The following is an 8,455-nucleotide window of genomic DNA, read 5'->3' as shown; positions in this document are numbered from 1 at the left end:
TGTGGAGCGAGTGAGTGTGTGAAGAAGAACCTGCGCGATGGTTAGGCTGGAGGAGAAAGAGAGACAGAGAGATGGCTGAAGATGGAGCAGGGCTGGGGGCAGGGCTGGGGAGACAGGTGAAGGGGCAGAGGGACTCAGACATCTCTGGGTTGAATCGATGGAAAGTCGGTGAGTGAGCGCTTGAGAGAAGGATTCAGGGACGACCTCAGGTCTTCTTTCCAGCCTGCCATCCTTGACCTAGGAATCAGCGACCTGCCCAGGCCTCACAGCTACCTGGCTTGTGAAGGGGAATAAGGAGCTCTGCGTTAGACCCCTCCCGTGCATGGGAAGGGGCAGTTTGTGTTAAAAAGGTGGCGTATACACACATACCTACCCACATGTCATGTGCTTGCTTATACCTAAAACAGTTCTCACCTTTCACCGTTATGGATTTTTATGTACTACCATCAGATAATAGTTTTCCAATTAGTAAAGGGCTTTCCCAGCGAGATGGAAAGATCCCTTTTGGCAATATGGTGGGCAGATCCTGAGCGAGAGGGCCCGCCTAAGTCGAGCTGTCTGAGCCCTGGGATGGAGACGAGGTTGGCAGGTGACTGAGGTGTACAGGATTCTGGCTGAGGCCCAGGAAACCTGCAAGGAGGTGAGGAGTCTGAGGGCAGAGGGCAGAGAGAGCGGGTAGGAGATCGGGGGTCCCTCGCCACCTCCCACTTCCCGACTTAACAGCCAAGCTCAGACTTCTTTCCATCTGGCTCCAGCTGCCTTTCCTTTGAGAGGTCCTCTCTGACTGACCCTCTTTCCACTGGCCTCTCATTATGCTCCAGACTTGCCCCTTTGCTCATGCTGTTCCCTTGCTAGAAGAGTAACAATGCTAACAGCTGCTCGTGGACTGCGTCCTGCCTGCTAAGCACGTGACCTGCGGGCTCTCCCTGAATCCCCCTACCACCCCGGCTGACAGGCATAATCATTATTCCCACTTTGCAGATGGGGAGACGGAGGCTCAGGGAAGGGAAGTGGCTTGCCCAAGGAAATCAGCCAGTGAACAGCAGAACCGCCATCGCCATTCAGGCCTAAGTGGCTCTGGTTGGCCCTCTTCATTGGTCCAACCCGTAGGTGTTTGTTAAGAGCCGACTGGACTCACTGTGACACTGCGGGCAGGTGGTTTCTCCTCTCTGAGCCTCAGTTTCCTGCTCCGGGTCATAGCTGCCATCTCGCAGTAGTCAGTGAACGAAGACATGTCAAATGTCCAGCAGATAAGGCGACGTGACAGATGGCTATGCCCTTCTCTCTTGTTTTTTCTTTGAATCTTGCCCAACCTCTAGGTTCCAGCTCTTTCGAGCCTTTACATTTGAAGAGCATTTTTTCCAAACCACCGTCAATATGCATTGCCTGTTTGGATCTTCACCACTTCCCTGTATGGGAGGAATTATCTTGATTTTGCGGAAGTGGAAACTGAGGCTCAGAAGACTCGATTCCTCTGCCTCGGGTGTTTGTCCTCATAAAGTATTCTTTTTACTGACACATCTCACATGTCTGCTGAGCACCTGCCATGTGCCAGGTCCTGTGCTGGGCACTGGAGATAAAGCAGTGAGCGAAACTGGCACAGTGACTTTCATGGAATTGAAAAACTAGAGGGTGTGTGGATCTTTAAGTATAAAGATCAATTAAATGCAAAATCAGAAATTGAGATAAATTCTCCTAAAGGAGAGACAAGAATAGGGAGCCCACAGAGAGAGAGCAAGATATTTAAGCTGATCTTTGAAAGATGACTAGGATTTAACCAGGCAAAGGGCATTCCAGGCAGAGCGAAAGGCACATGCAAAGGGCCTGGGCTTGGAAAAAACTTTGTTTGAAGGTTGCTTTTTCCCTAGGAGGCCGGGGAAGCCTCTGAGGGCAGAGACCTGGGTTGCATCTATTTGGTGCTCTCCACTCAAACCTTAATGTGCCTGGCATTTTTAGCACTGAGAAGTTCATTGCCAGACAGAGGTCCTGCATGGATGGGAGCGAGAGGCCTTTCTGTAGGAAACTCCGGGAGGAAGTGAGCCCTGAGAGAGGTGGTGTAGGGGCCAAGTGGGTCCCCTCACAGCTGGCCTTGTTGTGTGAATTTGGAGAATGTCCCAGGGCCCAGGAGACAGTATTCAGTGTGCATCCCAGAATTGCTGTGACTCAAGGCTGGTGACCAGTGAACAGCCCATACTGGCAGCAGGCCCTCCTGGGACAGGGATGGGGGACATGTGGATGTCTCAGATGGCAAGCCCAGGTCCAAGTCCAGTATTTCCTGCTGAGCCAAAGGGAAGAGGTGGCAGGGGCCTGGGGGAGAGGAATAGCACAGTGGATGGCAACATGGACTTTGGAGTCATCTGACTGGATGCTAATCCTGGTTCTATGTGTGACCCAGGCAAGGGATTCAACCTTGCTGAGCATCAGTTTCTTCATCTATAGAACGGGCATGTTGACAGTGATTCTCTTATAGCGTGTTGAGAAGATTCAGTGTGATAATGCATGGAAAGTGTCTCTAACCAGTAGGTTCAGGGTTCCTCCTTTAATTGTCTAAAGCAGACCTCTTGATTCCTTGTCCCTGAGCTCCTCCAGGAGCTTGTCCCCATCTTAGTTAATGACTGTCACACCAGAAACCTACCCACCCACCTTGATCCCTCACTTTCCTTCAAGTACCCAGAGTTCAGAGATGCTTCCGTGATGGCAGGGATGGTGCCTCGTACGATCAGGGCCACCCTGCTTCCACCAAGTTAAGAGCATCTCCTGAAGGCAAGTGCTGCTCAGACCCACACAATTCCAGAAGAAACATAGAGAGGTTGAGTGGCTTGCTTGAAGTCACACAGTAAGGACTTAGCAGGCTTGATAGAGGCTGAGAGAGGCCCAGGCCACTTCCACTTTTTGAGCCTCCCAGAATGCTAAGAATGAAGGAACATCAAAATGAAATTACAGAATTGTGCTCTCAGCAACGACAGTAACAAAATGCCATATTAACTAATATTTACAAGGTCATTTCAGGATTTATTAGGACAAAATTCATCGTGTTCTACAGGTGACGTGTTCTGCCAGTGGCACTTAACTGTAGTTACAAATTTACATCTCATTTAAGGAGGCCCTTCATGACTGTGCTACCTGGGCCAGGTGACACCTTGCCGAGCCTCATAGAGCCCTGTAGCTGGGACCTAACCACCTATTTTGTGACTCCAAAGTTGACACCTTTTCTATCATCCTCAGTTGCTTTTGCAGAGATGTGAGAGGCCCAGGACCACTTGGACTTTTGAGGGGAGAAACATGCATATAGCATCAGTGTAACACAGGCAGCATGCTGGTGGCGGGGAGAGCCCGGCCCCGGAGCTGACATGCCTGCTCTGACCCACCTCAGGGTGCTCCTCTGAGGGGGCGGGTAATAACAGCACCTGTTGTATTGGATCGTTGGGAAGATTCCAAGAGACAATGCAAAGAGTATACGCCTGCACAGAGCAGGCACCAGGAGCTGCTCTCGCTACTCGGGATAATAGTGGACAGTCAAGGGGCTGGGGGCATAAAAGTTTGAGAAGTCCTCAAAGACATGTCCAAGGCCAAGGCACCCTGTATCCCTGGATCTTGGCACAGAGTCTGGCACAGTAGACTCTCCATGAATTTGTAGAATTGAATCGTATCGAAGAGGCTTTTAGCCAGGCTGAGCAGGGGTCGGGAGCCCTAGGGTAGATAGGGGAGCTTAGCAGAGAGCCTGGCCTTTGATTTCTTCTCCATGCCCCGCTACCTCCTGTGAGGCCAGGCAGCACTCCCAATATCTCCCTTTTGCATGATGTGGAGGTCACTGTCCCTTAGCTTTTTCTTTAGCAAATATATGCTGAGTGCCTCCTACATGGCTGGTGCTGGGGACACAGCAGTGAACAAATCAGACACAAGTCAGCATGACTATTGTCATGGTTCTAATCTGAATGTTGAGTGGGTTCAATGAACACATTATTAAAAATAGATTAAATAAATAAGCAAATAAATAATCGAGGAGTGCTCTGCCCAGCCCAATGATGGGAGTATGCTGTGAACCAAGGCTTATGATTAATGCGATTCTGTGCACCTGAGGCCCTTTTAAAAAGGAGGATAAAACCAAACAGGACAGACATGCTCCTTGTCCTCCCACATGAACATTCAAGCGAGGGAAGATAGATGATAAACATACAACACGTGGAAACTTGAATGTGAGACCAGGCATTGCTATGCGTGGTGGGATGATCACAAAGACTTGTCTTCAGTGGAGAGGACACATAAGTGGAACCCTGGAGTAAGTGAGGGAACACACCAAGGGGACATCTGGGGAAAGGTGGCATCAGGTGAGGAGGGGAGAGCAAGAGCACAGGTCCTGAGGCAGTTGGAGCTTGGGCTTGGGGTGCAGGAACAGAAAGCCAGCCTGGAGGAAGTGAGCGAGGGGTTGGGAGCGATGCGAGGGCATGTATTAGAGGCCGGCAGAGGCCAGGTCATGTGGTGGGGTCAGGGGTGGCCGGTTAGGATGAGGAGTCTTGAAGCTGGCTTATTGGGCCCTCCTCTCCTGAGGCCTCCCGGGCTTGGGCCAGCAGTACCCTGGACAGCGGCCTCCGCCCCTAGCACTTGCAGCCATGGGGCGCACCCTACAGAACGTGGACTTCTATTAAGGTCTGCTTCTTGGCAGTGAATTGGGGGTGGGTGGGGAGCAGATGATACTGCAACGAGTGCGACTTGACCCCTGTCCACAGGAAGCCCAATCATGTGGATGAGTCATAAACGTATAGTATAGTCGATCTTTATCGATGAACATCTGTGCAATCACCACTTAGGTGGAGGATTAAGGAGGCAGCTAGCGCCCAGGAGCACCCGCCTCGTGTGTCGCTTCCCGAATAGACTCCTCCCTCCCTCCCTGCTGGAAGTAACCACTGTCCTCACTTTGGGGATAATCATGTCTTTGCATTTCTTTGTGTTGGCCACCTGTGTATCATTTAATATATTCTGATTTTAATTCAAAAACCAATATAATCTCATTACAAAAACCAAAACCATAACATAGAAGGTTAAAATCACCCTTGAGTCCCCCCAATTGCTTTCCCAATCCTGGTCCCCTCACCAGAGGTAACTGTCACTGGTTAATTAGTTACCTTCCAGACCTTTTCCTCTGTATTTGTTGATACCCGCGCACCCAGAGAAAACAGTGTTTTTGTATGTGTTTTACATGAATGATATTAAATTGTATAATTCATTCCGTAACTTGCTTTTTCACTCAGCAGTGTCTTAGAGAACTTTCCATGTCCATATCCATATCCATAGGTCTGTCTCATTTTCTTTCATGACCAGATACTGAGTATAAATATGCTACAGTTTACTTAGCCATTGTCCTGTTGGAGGCATCTAGGTTGTTTTTGATTTTTCTCTATTTGAAACCGTGATGTGATGAACACTTTGTGGACTTTTAAAATTCCTTATGCATGGTGGCGAGTGTTATATTTAAGATTAATGAAGTTCCTCTCAGCCATGTTACTGCCCACATTTTACAGATGAGGTGCCTGAGGCTCAGAGAGGTGAAGTCGCTTGCTCAGGGTCACACGGCAAGTGAACAGAGGAACCAGTTCCCAGACTCTCATATGTCTGACTCGAAAACCAATGCTTATACACACCTATACATGTGATTACAGTCTGCGGGGGTAGATGTCTTCATTCAACAAAAATTCCTGGAGCCCATCCAACCCCACCCCGCCCTCAGGCCCTGCCCTGTGGGAACAGACTCATTGAGAAGTAATTACAATGCAGCAGGATTAGTGCTAAGGCCCAAGATGCTGCCTGGAGCTGCCGGAAGACTGAGGTCATTACTATTAATTGGGCCTCTGGTGGAGTCAGAGAAGCCTTACAGAGAGGGGAGATTTGAGCCCAGGCTCTAGAGATGGGTGGAATTTGGGCAGCAGACAGAGGAAGTGTGAAGAACAGGCACGTAGGGGAACCAAGTTGTTGAACAGAGAAAGAAGGTGAGCTCTGAGGACAACATGGCGAATGAGGTTGGCAGGGGCCCGTATCCACTCGAGCTTGGAGAGCCAGCCTTGGACTTCACTCTGTGGGCCATGGGAGCCTGGAGGGATTCATTCAGTCAAAAATAGGGTTCAAGCCCCTGCTATGTGTCATTTTAGGTGCTTGAAGATACCACAGTGAACAAGGTAAAAAAGGACACCTGCTTTCAGAGCACTTACACTTCAGAGGGGGAAACCGGACAGTAAAACACGTCAACGGTGCCTGAGTTTCAGGGGGTGCTATGAAGAAAACTGAGTGACGGAGTGGAGGTGACTAAGGGAGGGCCTCTCTGAGGAGGTGGCCTTCAAGCTGAGTCTGGAAGGATCAGAGGAATGTGAAGAGATGGGCAACAGCATTCTACAGGAGAGATCAGCCAAGGTCGAATGCCCCAAGATGGAGACAAACTTGGCTTCCTCCAGTGTGGCTGGCATGTGGTGCTCTCATGGGGAGAGGTTAGGTCCTGCAAGGCCCCGGAGGCCATGGTGAGGGGGTTGGTCTTGTCCTGGGGGCGGCAGGGAGTTACTGGATCAAGGTTGAGGGCAGTGGGGTTCAGCCTTTGGACAGCTCCCTGTGCTCCAGTCACAGTGGTGGCCTTGAGCCTGCAGTCAGTGCTGGGTGAGTGGGAAGTCTGGGCTGGAGCAGTGTGCAGCTTAGGGACAGGTGAGGGCGGAGCCTCCTAAGGGAGAGCCCAGGTATGCCAAGGACCCTGTTCTCCAAGGACCTACAGTCTGAGAGACACATACGAGCCAAGATGAGGAGCGGGGAGCTCAGCACAGCAGTTAGCCTGCGCCTAATAGGCTTTGGCATCAGAGAGACTCTGGGTCCACCCCAGTCTATCTCTGTGACCGTGGGCCTCAGTTTCTTCATCTTTAAAATGGGGATACTACAAGTCCTCAATAAAAGGTGAGGAATCAGGGGAACCATGAGTATACTCAGCCAGGCCTTCCTTAGACTAAGCCCACAACACATTCTCTCTCTTTCTGTATTTGTCCTACAGCTAGATGATCCATCCATTCATCTTACTTGTCCTTGTGTCTTTTAAGTCAGAATGTTAGAGCTGGAATAAATCTTAGAGTGCTCCTCCAGCCCCACCTCCCACATATAGATGGGGAAACTGAGGCCCAGAGAGCTCAGGGAGTCGGCCTTAGATTACCAGATGGCCAGCTTCAGAATGAGGACCTAGCTGGTCTTCTGACCTTCATGTTCTTTGAGCCATATCACAGTGCTTCTCAATTTCTTCTTGCTTGAGGCAAACTCCTGGAAATTCTGGTAGGTTTGAGAAATTGGTGGTAGTAGGGATGCAACAAGGAGTGTGTGTGTCAATGTGCATTTAGGAAGCATCTGCTGGCTTCCTGGTCCATAGACCTTGCTGCTTCCGATATGCCTCTTCCTGATCTTCCCCCCGGCACTGACCCAATCACCTTTCCCCAGCCTGTCCCCCTTCCCACTGTCCACCGGTGACAGCCTCCATGTCCACCCAACACGCCCTGCCCAGCCACCTCCTTGCAGGCCCACTAGAGTCCAGCAGACACTCACTGTAATTTGTAGCCTCATCTGCGTCCTCACGGCTCCTTCCGCCCCTGATGTTTGGGCCATTGTTCCAGCCTTCCGTCTGGTCATCCTGCCTGCAGATTCCCCCCACCAGCCTGTCCTCACGCTAGTTTGCCATTGATGTCCCTTACACAGACTCTCCCTGCTCAAAAGCCTTCCACCTCCAACATCAGATCCCACCTCAAGGCATGTGGCACCCTGCTGGGATCCTTCTCATCCGAGCTTGACCCTTCCTGCCCCGATCTTTCTACAGCAGGAAAAGCACTTCTGCGTTCCTGGGCCTCATTCTTAACTCTCTCTCTCCCCCACACCCCACATTCAGCCAATCACCAATCCTGTTATGTCTCCTCTCAAAACTGCTTCTGGAGACACCTGCTCCTTCCCACCCCCACCACCAACACCCTGGTCCCAGCCATTGCCATCTCTCAAGTGGACATCACCCATTTTTTTCACAGCTGACCTCTTTCACACTCTGGCCCCTTCAGACCAGACTCCCACAGGAGCCAGAGTCGTCCATGAAAATGTTTACAGAACCATGTCACTCCCTGGCCAAAAACCCTCTTAGTGGCATCCCACTGTGCGTGCAGTCAAGTCCAAAATGCTTACCCTGACCTGCGAGGCCCCGTGGTCTGGCCCACCTTCCTCTCCACCTGCCTCTCACATCCTCCTTGCTCACTCTGTTCCGGCCATATGTGCCTCCTTTTTTTTTTTTTCTGGAATTGCCATGTTGCTTGCTGCCTCAGGGCCATCATCTGCTCTGTTCCTGTGGCCTGCATGCTCTTCCTCACATTCTTTGCCTGTGAACCATTGAATTTCTGAGGAAATGCTACCCTTCGTCTTACATCAGGTGTCTTATTCTTGAAAGTACTTTTCCCAACTT

The sequence above is a fragment of the Pteropus vampyrus genome, unplaced genomic scaffold, assembly GCF_000151845.1.
Source record: "Pteropus vampyrus isolate Shadow unplaced genomic scaffold, Pvam_2.0 Scaffold490, whole genome shotgun sequence".
NCBI lineage: Eukaryota > Metazoa > Chordata > Mammalia > Chiroptera > Pteropodidae > Pteropus > Pteropus vampyrus.
This window is presented reverse-complemented; position numbering follows the sequence as displayed.